This window comes from Misgurnus anguillicaudatus, chromosome 16 (assembly GCF_027580225.2).
Source record: "Misgurnus anguillicaudatus chromosome 16, ASM2758022v2, whole genome shotgun sequence".
In the NCBI taxonomy this organism is placed as follows: Eukaryota; Metazoa; Chordata; class Actinopteri; order Cypriniformes; family Cobitidae; genus Misgurnus; species Misgurnus anguillicaudatus.
Genome location: NC_073352.2, coordinates 10,133,125 through 10,150,732, shown reverse-complemented (window position 1 = coordinate 10,150,732; position 17,608 = coordinate 10,133,125). Strand labels below are relative to the sequence as shown.

At 35.8% G+C, this 17,608-nt stretch overlaps 1 long non-coding RNA gene across 1 annotated transcript; it reads right to left on the bottom strand.

Annotated features, from left to right (window-relative positions):
- Nucleotides 1-218: 218 nt before the first annotated feature.
- On the bottom strand, nt 219-3,034 carry LOC141350032 (uncharacterized). The gene is made up of 3 exons (XR_012357925.1): nt 2,836-3,034; nt 2,419-2,718; nt 219-470 (listed from the first exon to the last, which is right to left on the bottom strand). It is a non-coding gene; the product is annotated as an uncharacterized lncRNA (long non-coding RNA).
- Nucleotides 3,035-17,608: the final 14,574 nt, after the last annotated feature.

Here is a 17,608-nt window from a genome sequence, read left to right as displayed (position 1 = left end):
GATAAAATTAATTAACTTTTTTAATATTTTTTTTTAAAAAAAGGAAGTCAGAATTGTGTTAATATATATATACTTTTTTTTTAAAAAAAAAAAATATATATATATATATACATAATTATGAAAGGTGCCCTTTATTTCACTTGAGCCCCTGCCCCTCAAAATGTCTGTGCACGTCCCTGATAAGAAGTATTGACAATATCACAGTTACTTACTGGTATACAATGATTGTTCAACACGATCACTTTCCAATTTATATTTCTCAGAAAGAGTGATGACAGTGATGGTGTAGTTTACTGCTGCTTGCAGCTCATTGAAAGTATGATTCAATTGATCAGTGACATTATACGTGTCAACCCAGTCATCTGCTTTAATGCTCACCTTGAATCTTTTATAACCTTCAGTTAAATTCCAGTTGGCAGCAATGGAGTTAGAAGTTGCATTTAACTTCAGTTCTGTCACTGCTTTTGGACCTACGTGCAAAGATTTCAAGAAGAATAAACAATTTGTAAATGTAAATCAACAAAACTTTAAGAATTTGGTATACTTAAAACAAGGGTAAAAAGGTTATATGGTATGTAAAAAAAGATATGATATTGATACATAAAATGGTATGATATTGATAAATATTTATTCAAACAAAATCTGGGTGGTTTTCAATCTCTTTTCAATGAGTCTACACAAGTTTATACATAAGTCAAACCTAAGGAAGAACAATTCTTGCCTTCAGACTTTGGGAGAACATGCAAACTAGACACAGAAAAACCTCCTGACATCAGCTGAGGCTCAAACCGGGCATCTTTGTACTCAACAGTGCTACCCACTGAGCCACTGCACCACGTCCCTCATATTCAAATATAACACATAGGGCCCTATTTTAATGATCCAAGTGCATTGTCTTAAGCACACGGCGCACAGTCTAAACATGCGTGTCTGTATCCACTTTTGTTAAATTAACGATTGGAAAAATGTTTTGTGTGCCTAGCGCACAGTCCAAAAGGGGTCAGATTTTTGTAATGACTAATGGGTGTGTTTTGGGTATAACGTGCAATAAACCAATGAGAGTATCATCTCCCATCCACTTTAAAAGCCAGTCGCACACGGCCAGGGGTAAATTGTAATACGGCTCGCTGGACCATATTATACTTAATCAAATACTTTTAAAATGATGATTTTTGTATTAGAATGTAAATACTCCCAACCAGGAGGGGGCGCTAGGTCCCACGGATCGTCACAGTAAGGATAGTCCCGTGTTTGGGGTTATGTGAAGAAGAGGTCTTCACGGGGTCTGAAAACCCGAGGTCCAACCCGAGACCTGATCAGGTTCGGGTCTAAAAGTTTCACGCGTGCTTCGGACAGGGGTCGGGTACAATAATCAGTTCTCGGGTTGTTTAAAATGATTGTGTTTTTGCCGAACGGACCCGAGAAGCCATGAACTATCTCGCATGTGTGTTTGTCAATGTCCTTTTCAAACCTCTCCTCTGTTTGCAAGAGCGCTTGCAACATTGTGTGGTTGGCAATAGGTTAATTTTCGTTCAGACAGACATGTCAGATATTTTTAAATGTAAATTTTAGCGGTTACCTTGCTATCATCATCATATAAACAAATGGAGCAGCTTGCCAAATTTGTTGCGAGGCCACCGGGGCTGCAGACTGCACACACGTCAGTTTACATTCAGGTCCAGTCGGCTTTAAAACAATGCCACTGGTTTGGGTGACGGGTCGGACTCGGGCCAGAATTGCTCTCAGATTTGAAAGGTAAAATACATTGTTATTAACATTATATATATATATATATATATATATATATATATATATATATATTGTTATGAATTTATGTATTATTAATTTCAAATAATGTTGTTCTCTAAGGGCGGGATGAGAAACTCCTCTATACTATTTTAAAGTGCCTTGCTTGTTACAGATGTTAAAGCAATGCAGTTAAGAAGTTTTATCTGAAATGCTTGTCCAATGAAAATAAAGTTATGATTTAGAATTAGCATAATTGCTAAGTTTTATAGTTAAAATCTTTAAAGACAGGTTAACTGTATATTGTGTTATCTTAATAAAGGAAATTAAGAATGATGAAATTGTGGCGTGTGGTTCTGGCCCCCTTGGTATAAAGGAGAAAAATGCTGGCCCTCGGCATTATCAAAGTTGCCCATCCCTGCCCTATTTAGATGGAGGAATTTGTAAGGTGAAAAACTAAGCGGACGAATAAGATTGATGTTAAAAAAGTTGGGGGTTTTGTATTAAAACTTTCTCTTTAAAAGTGGTTTTCTTTCAGTCATGAGTATGGATAGCCTACATGATCAGTGTAAACTCAAGGAATAATTTATAAAGACATTTATAAAAGATAAAGACCTTATTGAACACATCTAAACCAGAGAGTATATTTTAAAGATTAAACACCATACTCACGTGTGTATGCATCAATTTGAACCATTTCTCCTTGTACTGTGTTGTTGTTTGTTAGTGCAGCCACACACAGAATATATTTTGTGCCAGGTGTTTTATCTGTAAAGTTTATCCGCTCAGCTGTTGTGATTATACAGTTTACACACTCATTGCACTCGTTGCAATCACTGCATTTATTGCAAAATAAATTAAGATTAAGACAAACACGGTAACCCGAAAGGTTTCCATTAGGTTTTGTCCAGGAAGCATTTATGACTGTATCATAATCATCTGCTGATTTTAGATTCAGGACAGGTGAAGGCTCTGAAATGCAAATAACAAAAAGAATCATTCACCTATTAAAAGCATTACACACAGATGTTTTTTTTTAGATAAATGTAAAGTATTTTTCATAATGTAGTGTTGACTGTCTGTACTTACTGGTGTAAGTAGAAACGCTCTCTGGCACACTTTTGGTAGTACCATTAACTATAGCAGTAACTCTGAAATTATACATTTTCCCTGGTGTGAGACCTGATATCACAATTGTTCTTTCAGTTGTATTACGTAGTTTGGATACACCTGACACGTTTACTGAATAGAAATCATATCGTCCTGAGTGATTCCAGCTCAGTTCAACGCTTTCATTTGTCACCTTCGTTACATTGAGATTATAAACAGCAGATGGGGCTAAAAGAAAGAGATTGTACATCATTATGCGCATTAGTGATCTACATCATTACATTTAGAAATGTCAAATATAAATGAATGCAAATGCAATTAAAGCTGCAATCTGTAACTTCTGCCTCTCTATCGCCATCTCTGTCTGAAACATAAAATTGCAGTTATTTGTGGAGTAATTTTCTGTACGTGCTTTGTGCTTCAGCCTTCTACTCTGTGTGGATGAATCTGATGCCTGTGATCAAAGATCTGTCATTATACCAATACATGACACTTCAGCCCTATTTGCACAGGTTTAGTATTACCTTGTTATAGTCACACAAAATTGTATTAATCTATTTGTGTCAATGGCACAAAATTCAGCTTTTTCGTGCCTTGAGCACAAATGTCTTTTTCGCGACACTTGCACAAATTTCTATAAATAGTTTCTTATGTGCGTGGCATGAATTTCTTTTTTGTGTGATTTTATGTATTGTTTTCTTCTTCTTTCCTATTTTTAAATCATTGTTCCTTGGGGTTAGATTTGGGTTAGGATGTACTTTTATGTATTGGTTTCTACACATTTTTCTTCCCCTTTTAAAACTATTCTCGCCTGGAGTTGGGGTTTGGGTTAGGATCAGTAATATAACAGAAAGCGATTTCTGACCCCAGCCCCAAGCAACAATGGTAAAATATAAGAAAAAGCTATGAGAAAACAATCAAATGAAACGAAAAAGAAAGTCGTGCCATGGACACAAGAAAAAGCTGAATTTCAAAATTCAAATTTGTTTTTATAGAAATTTGTGTCACGAAAAAGACATTCGTGCTCAATGCATGAAAAATGGCGAATTTTGTGCCATGGACAAGAATAAATGATACAATTTTGCGTGACTATAACACAACTTTCCGTGCGATCAGTCTGTTCATTTCTGCACCTCACACGGAAGCTTTGGAGCGCACATACAGAGACACATCCATCCAATTTTATGGCTTTCCTTGAGAAACTTGAGGGCTTTATTAGTATATTTCTGATTTACATCTAATCAGTCTCTCTTCGTCCATGTTTGATGATTAATATAAAAAATGTGCAGAACTGTCATTATTTGAGATCTCTAAGTTTAGGCGGAGCTAAGGCTGTTGCGGTGAAGGAATTTCCCTTGCGGTGTTTTTGCATGGCTCACTAGTGTGCTATCCCTAACCCTTTATTTGTTAAATTAAAATTATAATTTAAATTTAGAATAATGAGGTGCACTGGGGTAGAACACAGGGTGCTATCTGTCTTTCCCCTTATGAAAAAAAGACTTTCCTTAGAGGACATGCTGAAACAGTCGGCAGATGATCATCTTGTTTATGTTTCACGCAGATATTTTTGATAATCAACTTCCATATCTAAATGCCCAGGCAAGAGTCAAGTGTTCAGTCAGTTAAAGAGGTCATAGCATGAAAATGTTAGCATTGCCACTTTGTAGGTGTGAGCAAAAATGTGTCGTTTTGGGTGTGTCTTTTAAAATGCAAATGAGCTGATGAAGTGCAAACACTGATCACAATGATGGTGGTTTGGTGTAATTCAAACTCAATTGTGCTGTGAATTATTTTTTCTCTCTTTCTTTCTATCTTCACTAAATGGCAGTGCAGTGGTTGGATATTGCAGATTAAGGGGACGGTATTATTCTAATAAGATATCCTTATGACATCATAATGAAAGCCAAATTTCAATGACCTATTTTTGCTCACACCTACAAAGTGGCAATGCTAACATTTTCATGCAATGGCCCCTTTAATAATAAAGCCATCGGCGTTACATTGGCTGCACCTCCCTCATCCACGGAGCGGAAGAAAAACTTTAAAGATTTTTATTTAAAGTGGTTTTAATGCTGGCCAGTGCCGGTCTTTCCTTCACGCAAAGTACGCAATTTGCATAGGGCCCCGCACCACTAGAGGGCCCCCTTGATCTCAGAATTATTTAAAACCATTATATCAAAGAAAAATTATTATTATGTTTAATGAAAACAAGACGCTATAATTTAAATAATTTGCAAACTTCCGAATTTGTGCGGGTTTTAAAAAATACTTAAAGGGATACTTCACCGATTTAGCATTCAGCTTTGTATCTGTAGAAACCCGGCAGTATTACTGAATGACCATGTTTCCCTCCATCATTTCCCCCTGAGAGGAGAGATATCTGCATTTTGGTTCTGCAAAAAAGTCCTCCGATGATGCAAAAATCGTCATATTACATCATCGGAGGACTTTTTTGCAGAACCAAAATGCAGATATCTCTCCTCTCAGGGTGAAATGAGGGAGGGAAACATGGTCATTCAGTAATACTGCCGGGTTTCTACAGATACAAAGCTGAATGCTAAATCGGTGAAGTATCCCTTTAATGATTTCTTAAATCACTGATATGTACTCGGACAACATGCAGGCAGTTTCTCAATCCGAAGGCTGCAGCCTTCAGAGGTCACATTTGTAGGCTGCATATGCGTCATAAAAACGTATTTTAGAATATTAACAATTATAATGTTGACTATTATTCTTAGTTAATGGTTAATTGTTATGTTATGCTTATGACTTGCAAATGAAATGCTTATTTAACTTAAATAAATCAGGCTTGATGACGTATGCAGCGCGCATATGCGACATGATCCGGAGGTTGCAGCCTTCAAATTTAGAAACGGCCGCGTGCATGACGCAGAAGAGTGATTTGGTAACGATGCGCATATTATATGACCACCATTGATTTAAAACAAAGACAAAGCTATCCGTCTGGAGCAGAATAAAGGGAAAAAAACGTGAAGCAAGGGAACAAGATAAAGGATTTGCGCGAGCAGATTAAGTCAATGTAAAGACACGCGTCCTAGCATGGGGCGATTCAAATGACGCGAATTGGGTGACGCAATTGCCGCGAAAACACCCGCTTTTCCCTTTGAACTTCAAGAACGCGCTCTCCTGCAGGATAATTTGACGAGAGAGAGAGAGAGAGAGAGAGAGAGAGAGAGAGAGAGAGAGAGAGAGAGAGAGAGAGAGAGAGAGAGAGAGGGGTAAGAATGGTGCCCACGTCGAGAAAACTTAATAGAAGACTTGAAATTTGTAAAGGATTAAAGTATATGTCAATCGTTTAATTACAGTATGTTAACTGGATAACACTGGATATAACTCATTGTATAGATAATAAAATAATGTATTTTGATTACACAAATCAAACCTAACTTTATGATTGTAGCTGCTGACCAGCATAGGGAATCTCTATGGCTAATTTATAAGACATGTTGCTGATACAGTACTGTGTGTTGTACCTTATCTTGTTAATTGAGTCTTTTTGGGCATCTTATGCCTAGAATTATTTAAGGAGATTGATTCTTTTAACTTCCTTTAAAGTTTGATCAATTGTGCATAATGACATGTGCAACAAATGGATATAGAGTGTCAAACTCATAGATTTGCAATATTTAAAATCAGACACTATTTTTAAAATATTTGGGGTCAACGTCTGTGACAGCTTTAAAGGGACACTTCACCCATTTGCATTAAGCTTTGTATAGTTAGAACCCCAGTCATGTTTTTGAATGGTCGTGCATCATTTCCTCAGTTGCCGCTGAGACAGGACAAATACAGATTTCAGTGTTGCACATCCTTCTTTCAATGATGAAAAAATCATTTTGCATCATTGAAAGAAGGAAGTGCAATATCTTTGTTGAGGGAATGAGACTACAAACACCCCTTTTCTCTGTAAAATAGGCACCAAATTCTAAATGTATGTTACATTTCGACTACAAATATAACACTTTCAATAAAGATTTATGTTTCTACGGGTGAAATGCTCTTTTAAAGCTGAAACTTATCAAATCCTATCAGAGGTCCAGAATGTCATTGAAACACACCAGTGGCTTTGCTGTCATCAGTATTAAACATGTTACCCCTCGAAGTACCCCTCCCCACAGAGCCCCCCCCCACACATAACAAATCCCAATTTAACCCCTGTGTATTAACAGTATGTATTTATATGTAATTTAATTTGATTCATTACATTCATTTAGATCAGGTTAATTTTTTAGTGCTTCTCACAACACATTTTAAATCAAAACAACTTATCAGCAAATACATGTTTCATGTTATAATCAGCAAGTTTATCAGTCAGGGTTTCAAAGTAATGTGCATATGGGAATATTATACAGCTATAAGATAATACACTATGTGGTTAGTTAACAACTAACTAACAGCAACATTGACTGGGTTTTACCCAGATAGCACAGGTACGTCTGTGAGATGTCTGGTAAAGATCTGGAGATCTGGAATACATCTGGTGTGTAAAAACATCTTATAAAGGAAAAGAGCTGCTTTACATACATTCTAAATCAAAAATGTCTTGCAGACATCTTCAATACGTCTTTTAGGAGACGTCTCACAGACGTATTGCAGATGAGAAAACAATTTAAATAAGACATCTTGCAGATGTAAACGCAGACATCAAATAGACGTCTCCGAGATGTATGTGTGCTATGCTATCAGGGTCTGAATGCACTGACAGAGGGCCCCTCACAAAGCTTTGCTTAGGGCCCCCCCAGCATCTAGGACCGGCACTGATGCTGGCAAGCAATCAGTTATATTATGGCACCATGTATTATATATAATCAGTTAGATTAAAGTAATTTTAATATTTAAAACTGCATCAACACTAATTCTGTCATCTCAGTTTTACTTTTTTCACACATTCACTGTATGATTTAACGAAATATGATATGGTAAAGGTAGCCTTTTTCAGCGTGGGAGATAAGACCGTAAATTTAAGTGAAATCACAGGCTTTGCTTATCCCGTGCGAACCGGCCACATGAAACTCAGTCGTAGGGAGGTTATTTCTAAATCACACAGGTCCCCAGATAATACTAATCCAGTGCGAATAGTACTCTATAAGTACATCGTAAAACTCACAAGCCTTAAAAAAGACACCTGAACAAGTGAAATCTGCTGAATTTGCAAAATGTTGCATTTACTTTACACAAGCGCCATGGGGACGTTATGAAGTGACTGTCAGGATCCTGTCAGAATCTTGTTTTGCATTATATCTAGTCTTTGTGGCAGGGTTCTGACAGTACCATGTTTTGTGTGGGAACACGTGGCCTTAGATGTTTTCATCCAGCCACGTGTTTTCCTTGTCTTGTCTCTTTTACCCTGCTCCCTTGTGATCCTCGTTTCTCATTATTGTTTTCACCTGTTGTCCTCATTATTTGATCCTTATTTAAAGTCCTTGTAATCCTGTGTCCATGTTGTGTGATCTTGCCTGTGAGTATTTTGTATCTAGTATCTAGTCTGTTATTTGTTTAGTTAATTGTTAGTTTTCTTGTCAAGTTTAGTGTAAGTTTAGTGTAGTGGTGGGCAGAGCGAGGCTTCGTGAAACACTGAAACAGTTGAATCAATTGTGCCGTATGTTTCGAGGCTTCGAAACATCAATCCGAAACCGCCTCCACAGTGACACCTAGCGGTCGTTTGCATGTCTTTACATGAAGCAACCTTGACAAGATTTTAGATGAGCGCTGACAAATTGTATCCCACATGTTGTTTAATTGACACACAAGTGATAGGATGGGGGAGTGGATAGTGCTCTCGACTCTCATGCGTAGATCTTAGGATCGAACCCGGGAAATGCATGCGCTACGTCATCATAATGAAATGCTTTTTGTTGTTGTTTAACATCTGTTTGACAACTACATGAGCTTTTAGGCTCACAATTGTCGATAACTATAGGCTATTCGGGTCTATTTAATAATAAAAAAATGGAATAGAGATATACCAAATAAATAATAAGAGATTCATAAAATATCAAGCCATAATATGACACATTGTTTACATATAAAGATCTTTATTCAAATATATAAATTGTTCTGTGTTGATAAACTCAACCAGCTTCTTTTTTACATATAATTTCTCCAGCCTTTGAAAACATTCTCACACAAGGGACACTTTTGCTGGCATGCATTTTTTTGTAAGTGTTACATACATATGATGAAACATTACTTCTTTTCAGTAAATTATAGTATTTGATCTTGCCAAAATCGCATCTATGATGTATTGTCAGATTTGTTTCCTACCCTGTCAGTTTAAGATTCGACGCAGATTCGACAGGTACGCCACCCTTCGAAATACTTGTGAAATGCACCGCTTGGTGTTTCGAATCACTTCATCACGTGACATGGGTGTTTCGAATCACATTTCGGAGCAGTGTTTCGAAACATTTACGCTTCGGGATCTCGACACAGTGTCGAAACGTCAGTTTCGCGGGAGCCATCCCTAGTTTAGTGTTGATCCCGTCTTGTTTTGCCCCCTCGTGGGTTTTGTTTTCCCTTTTTGTTCAATAAAGTCCTGTATTATGTGACGTGAACATCACTGAAAAGCTGCAAAAGCTGCAAACATTTTTTGCAAGTTCCCGCAATTTTTGCAAGTTCCCGCAATTTTTGCAAGTTTCATTGGGTAAAATTCTATAAATATACCGCATATTCAATTGCAATTTTTAAGAAAACATGCTGCAAGATCAAGGATTTTTGCCCGCAATTATCACAAAAAAAAAGTTTTTTCTGGATGGACTGGTAATCACATAAAGATGAATGACTTTTTCAGACCAGGTCACTCAATAAATTATTATTATGATATAATTAAATTATCGGGGTAAGGAAATAGTTTTGAACTATTTGAACTTACTTAATAACTGATTTTTTTGTTCATTTTAAAAGTGAAAAAAGTTATGAATTGCAGCTTTAATTTTCAAAGCTTCGTTTATTTGTGCTTATAAAACGAAGCAATAAAATGCATCATGTGCAGGTCTACTTACTGGTATACCCTGATAGTTCAGCAGGATCGCTTTCCAGTTCATATTTCTCAGAAAGAGTGATGACAGTGATGGTGTAGCTTTTTGCTGGTTGCAGCTCATTGAAAGTATAACTTGATTGATCAGTGACATTAGACGTGCTATTCATGCCATCAGCTGTAATGCTCACAATGAAACTACCATAACCTTCAGTTAATTCCCAGTTGGCAGTAATGGATTGATTAGTTGAAGATAAAGTCAAATTTCTCACTTTGCTTGGACCTATGTGCAAAGAATTCAAGGAGAATAATCAATTTGTTAATTTAAATCAGCAAAACGTAAAGAATCAAGATATTCAGTATAGGGAATGAAGGATAAATGATAAATGATATTGCTGAATATTTTTTAACAAAATTTTGCAGGAAGATCTCCTGAACCAGCCAAGGATCAAACCGGACACTTTCTTACTCTGAGACAACAGTGCTACCCTCTGCACCACACCCATCATATTCATAAATAACACATAATGATGCTGCTAAATCCTTTACATTGCAACATAAACTCAGTAGAGTTGAATGCAGAAAAACAGACAAAGATTTTATTGAACCCATCTAAACCAGTGAGTCTATTTTAAAGATTAAACATCATACTCACGTGTGTATGCATCAATTTGAACCATTTCTCCTTGTGTTTTGTTGTTGTTTGTTAGTGCAGCCACACACAGAATATATTTTGTGTCAGGAGTTTTACCTGTAAAGTTTATCCACTCAGCTTTTATGATTATACAACTTACGCACTCGCTGCACTTGTTGCAATCACTGCATTTATTGCAAAATAAATTGTTTTCATTAAGACAAACACGATAACCCGAAAGGGTTTCTTTAGGTTTTGTCCAGGAAGCATGTATGACTCTATCATAATCATCTTCTGATGTTAGATTCAGGACACGTGAAGGCTCTGAAATACAAAAGAGAGTCGTTATACATTTTTCCTAGTGTAAGACCCAATATCACAATTTTACTTAAATTAATGGGGTTGCATTTTTGTCAAAAATGTGTTAAATGCATTGTAAAATGTATTTGCCTATGTCCACTGTTATTGCCTATGTTTTATCAGCTTTTGGTATGTATGTATGTGTCAAATGTATGCGTCATCTGTTTATGTCATTCTCAATGTCTTCTATATATGAAGAGTTGCAGTGTGAATACATGTGTATTTTTCGACACGCAGTGTGATTATCGTGCAATAGATACGCCAAATTCCGATTTTGCATGCATATTTTACGCCAGTCCTTTCCATTCACTTATATGGCGAATCGTTTCGTGTCATTTTATTTATTGTTCTCTTATTTGTTTTCTGTTTTTTAAACCACTTTCGTTTGGGTTTAGGTTAGATTTCAGATTTGTTTAAGCAGGTTATTTAATATACAGGTTTCTCTGCTTTTGTCTATATTTAAGCCGTGGTCGCTTGGAGTTGGGGTTAGAGATGGGGTTTGGGTTAGGATGTCATATATATAACAAAAAGTTGTTCTAACCCTAAACCCAAGCGACAATGGGGGAAAAAAACAGAAAACAAATTAGAAAACAATAAATAAAATGACACGAAACGATTCGCCATATAAGTGAATGGGAAGGACTGGCGTATTATATGCACGCAAAATCAGAATTTGGCGTATCTATTGCATGATAATCACACTGCGTGTCATTTGTACGCTTTTGGTGAGAATGGGTTGGTATTTTTACATTAAATGTGGTTGTACAATACATACATTTACTTACGTTTTTATACACACAGAAACATATAATATTGACATGGGACTAATGCGATAATTGTGTACTTATTAACAGCTTTATAGATGTACAGATTTCTATGTAAGTTATTCATACATTTTAAAATAGTTTTTCATTGGTGTTTCTTATTCATATTAATTCAGTCATATTTTCGGACTCATTTATTTATTACCGCTTTTACCTAATAAAATGTTAATGACTTTCAGAGAATGACATAATGTTAAATAAGACTACACTTTAAAACGTTAAAATTAATAACATTTCTATAATTTAATATTTAGTTTGTTTCTTTTGACACACAAAAGTTTGTTTGACTGCCTTTTGCTGCAAAACCCTATAAGTGATGCAAGCTTTTGTGGCAAAAATGTCCACTTCTTTGGACAAGACACGGTAAACAATTGTAAAATCCCTAAAGATGCAACTAGAAACATTCCAAATGATGAAAGTCAGAAAGTAAAAATGAAAAAGCTGAACCATACATTAGAGGGCGCTGTGGTCCATGTGACTGCCACATACGGGTTGCATTCAGGTCCAGGTACTCACAATGGACACAAGTTTGAATGTGATCCACAGTTGTTTTGCATCATTCATCTAATTTATCTTCCATGCACTTAGAGGACAAGTGCAGAAAGTCAACGTGGTGTTTAACAGATTCTGACAACAATGCTTTAATTCTGAATGGCGCAAGGATGGAATTAAGCAGATTTGAAGTGAATGTATTTTAAGAACATATAATACATGCTGAAAGCATTTAGTTAATATCATTATCTTATTTTTGACGGAGGTAGCATTGAGCTCCTCACATGTTGTCTGTAGACGGTTTTATCGGACAGGCATGCGGTCATCCGATTACGCGTCTGGTCGGAATTTTACTTCCAGTCTCTGTTTGTTTAATGGTCTGACTAGTTGCTAAACTGAACTCTTGAACAAATACCTCGTCGAAAATAACTAATGTTTTGGTTTTATAGACAATCTGCGTGTTGTTTATTTTGCTTGTTATATAAATAAACAACTTTAAAAGGACTTTGTGTTATTTATTCTTAGCGGAGTTTACCGAAAGTTACGTGTAGACCACGAAAGCCGTTTGTTTATGTTGTTACTGCTGATACTGTCTATATGTCATCATCAACGTGGTGTGTATATGTTATTTATTTATTTTATCCTTCCTGTTGTATGCTTGTTTAATTTTTTATGACCACAAACAGCACCCACAAATATAGATTGCATCAAATTAATGTTTACACTTATTGCAAATCTAATAATTTTATTTATTAAATAAAACGTTTTGCCTAGTGCAAATAGCATATTGCTAAGAAATTATGATATTGTAACTTTTGTAAATAGAAAATATCTCTATATTTTTATAGTTTATATAGCATCTATTGCTATTTGTACTTAATGTAAATAGTTGCTGCCTTATGTATTTTGGATACACTGTAAAAGAATTCTGTATAAATTACATTGTTACTGGGTATTACTGGCCACTAGCTGTCAGTAACTTACTGTAGATTTTACATTTATGTTATTCATATTATTTTCAGTCTTTATATACTACAGTAAGTTTCTGGCAACCAGCTGCATAATTACAACAATTTTTACAGTGTATATCTTTCAGTATACGTTCACTGAATAGGAATCAAAGCCTCCTGAGTGATTCCAGCTCAGTTCAACGCTTTTATTTGTCGCCATTCAGATTATTAACACCAGACAAAAACAATGAATATAATTTCAAAAATATTTATATAAATACATTTGCTTAGAGCTGCAATCCGTAACTTCTGCTTGTCTATCGTCATCTCTGTTCAGATATAAGAATGTAATAAATTGACAAATTTACATGATGTTCCCCAGATGATCATCATTTAACTACAGATTAAACACCACCATCTAGATGACAAGTTTAAATTCTAAGCAACTGTTGTATAAACAAACCTTTAGGGGCTTTTTACACCTGGTCACTCCATGCGTTTTCTCCGATCGGATAGCTATCTGATCGTAAAAAGACCAGGTATAAATGCCCTCTGAAACGATTTCGAGACGGATTTAAATCCGATCACTCAAACCACTTCAGAAGGTGTTCTGGGACACATTTCAGAGAAGTGTAAATGCATCTGGTTGATGAAACCACATAAGTCGCGCTTTACTCCTCCCAAACGTAAACACGTCACTCGCAAGTAAGCTGGAAGAGCGCCAAACAAACAAAGATGACACGCCTATTGCTTTATGGAGTGATGACAGCGGGTAAAAAAGCTTCCTAAAATCAATAAAAGAGTCTAATGACAAACTCAAATGATATTAAACAAAGAAATAAATGTTAAGAGAGAGTTTTGTGAATGCTTTTCCTGTCATGGACCTGTACATGAAATCACCGCGCTGTCACTCTCCTGCTGCGCTGTACTGCGAGCTTTAGCTCATGCTGAGCAAGGAGACGCGCGTCCCCTGCCTAACATACAGTACAACATACAATAAGTGCCGCCTATTGTTGCATAAACGTCATCTTAAGTTTTTTAAGGCGGAGTAATAAATAGTGTATTTGCATTATGGGAGGAGGTAAAAGATCGGATTCATATCCGTTTTGCCAAGATGCATTTATGTGGCCAAATGTAAATGGAACAGTTTTAACAAATCAGATAGCTATCCGATCAGAGAAAACACATGAAGTAACCAGGTGCAAAAAGGCCCCTAGTTAGAAGCCCACCATTGTAAATCAGTGTAAGGTCAGAAGATAGTTTTGATCTTTTTCTACTTACTGTATAACTGATTGCTTATTTTTAGCTGAAAAAAGTTATGGATTGCAGCTTTAATGTTTAAGCTTGATTTTTTTGTGGCTATAATATAAAGCAATAAAAAGCACCAAGTACAGGTCTACTTACTGGTATACACTGATTGTTCAGCAGGATCACTATTCAATGTATATTTCTCAGAAAGAGTGATGACAGTGATGTTGTACTTTACTGCTGCTTGCAGCTTCTTGAAAGTATAACTCGATTGGTTAGTGCCAACCCAGTCATCAGCTTTAATGCTCACATTGAATCTTTTATAACCTTCAGTTAAATTCCAGTTGGCAGTAATGGATTGATTAGTTGAAGATGAAGAAAGATTTGCCACTTTTTTCGGACCTATGTGCAAAGAATTCAAAGAGAATAAACAAATTGTGAATGTAAAACAACAAAATGTAAAGAATCAGAATATTCTGTATAATTAAAACGGTAATATAAAAGATCAAATAAAATGGTATGATATCAATAAATATTTGTTTGAACAAACTCTGGGTGGTTTGCAGTGCCCTCAGAGGTTCCCCATATGAATCTTTCACTGTATATAATAACCCATATTGTTTCTTAAAACCACTTCAGCATTATTCATGTTGAGAGCCGGTGAGTCTACATACAAGTAAATCCATACACAAGTCAAAGTTGGGGAAGGACAATTTGGCATCTCCAATTTATGCATTTGGGAGGTAACCAGAGACACCCAGAGTAAACCCATGCTGACACAGGGAGAACATGCAACCTAGATGCATTATACATTTCCTTCTATTTATATATTTGCATAGACGAGAGTATTTATATAACGGCAAGGAACGTCTCAAATGGCAAGAAATTTCCTCATATAATTAAATTAACAGCATAATGACATGAATAAACATGAGAAAGCAAAAGTGACATGCATATTGTATTATTATTACCAGAAAAACACCAATATTACTGAAATAAACTCTGAGGTAAATGCGCCAAACACCATGGGCTCTATCTTACACCCGCTGTGTTCAGGCGCATTGTTGGCGCGTTGCTATTTTAAGGCAACTAAAATTCACGCAATATGTTTTTTGTTATTTAAAGAGCGCATTAGTAATATGCGCCTATAAACGGGACGACAATGTGGGTTTGCTTATCACACACATGAATGCGCAGCATCACAAAAACGCTTTTAAATATGAAAGATTAAAGGATTGAATGTAAAAGATTATTATTCTCTTAATTAGTCTCTTGGACATAAATGAGGACCGATTATGAGACGTTATAAGGCGTAAAGAGCTGCTTCACCTGTAGCCTGGTAAGTAAATAAATGCTTTGCTTTAAACAAATGCATCTGTTTTTAAATGTTTTTTTTAAATGCTCCCTCACGGATTTATTGTATATGATGACTCTGTACCTGTGGATATGGTGAGATGAGAAACATTTTTAAGTAATGCTTAAAAAAAACGTGTGACGCTGTCCAAGTGCTGAAACGTGCAGAGAGCCGTTTGTAAATTCTTTATCTCCTGTTTGTTACAAATAAAGTATTTTTACAGTACAAACCTTTTCCTACATACTTGTAAATTATTTTTTTATGATATTGGATAGCCATACATTTAAAGCAATTAAAAGCCTGCTTTTTTACTTCCATGACTAAAAGAAAATGGGTTTTAAAGGTTTTAATAAAAAATAACTATTTCAATACAATTGAAAAACAACACAATTATTTAACATTAATCTTAAACTGGGGATCATATTCCTCCGCTTAGTTTTTCAGTTTACAAAGTCCGTCATCTAAAAAGGGTTTAGACATAGCGCCAGCGCAACAGGCTTTTAAAGGGGATGAGAGCTGATACTCTAAATTTGGTTACTGTTGTTTCACTACAAATAAAAACTAAAATACTATGTTAATATAATTAAACAATGGTAAAATTAATAGCATACTTTATGTATATGCACGTATATAAACACGGTAGACTATTTAACATGATGTTATACATATAATTTTTTAACTTGTGGTAAGTGTTTTGCTTTAATTGCTTCATACGGGGATTAAACAAATAAGATTACAGAAAAAACTACTAATAAAAACTTTATTTACATCCATTTAGGGTGAAATTACTGCATTTTTGTGTAAATCCGTGTTCATTTTGACCACAAAACATGTGCTATCACTTTAAATCAGCACGTGCAGCTTGTGTGCAGTACGGCAAAAATAGTCTCGCTGCCGAAACGATCGCAGCGCTGCTGCACCGCATCTGCAACGGACCGGACGGACTGCATACGTATGCTGCTCTAACCTGTTAACATGAGCACGTAAAAAATTACGCATCGCAAACGCACTCCATACAGAGTATGTGTGAAAAAGGCGTTACTCTGAAGCAACAGTGCTACCCACTGCACCACACCCTTCATATTTATATGTAACACATAATGCTGTTGCTTGTCAACATAAACTCAGTAGAGTTGAATACAGAAAAAGAGATAAAGGTCTTATTTAACACATCTAAACCAGAGAGTATATTTTAAAGACTAAACACCATACTCACGTGTGTATGCATCAATTTGAACCATTTCTCCTCGTACTGTGTTGTTGTTTGTTAGTGCAGCCACACACAGAATATATTTTGTGTCAGGAGTTTTACCTGTAAAGTTTATTGAAGCACCTGTTGCTTTTGTGTTAGTACAGTTTACACAATCACTGCACTCGTTGCAATCACTGCATTTATTGCAAAATATATTGTTTTTATTAAGACAAACACGGTAACCCGAAAGGTTTTCATTAGGTTTTGTCCAGGAAGCATTGATAATTGTTTCATATTTATCTTCTGATTTTAGATTCAGGACACGTGAAGGCTCTGAAAAACAAACAACAAAAAGAGTTGTTTGGGACTATTAAAAGCATTATACACAGATGTTTTTTTAGATAAATGTAAAGTATGTTTTATGATGTAGTGTTGACCGTCTGTACTTACTGGTGTAAGTAGAAACGCTCTCTGGCACACTTTGGGTAGCACCATTGACTATAGCAGTAACTGTGAAATAATACAGTTTTGCTGGTGTAAGACCCGAAATCACAATTTTATTTTCACTTGCATTATGTATTTCTGATACAGTTACTGGGGTGGTAGTGGTTAAATCAGTCACTGGGGTAGTACTGATTGGATCAGTCAGTTGGGTGATGCTAATTGAATCAGTCACTGGTGTAGTACTTGTTGAATCAGTC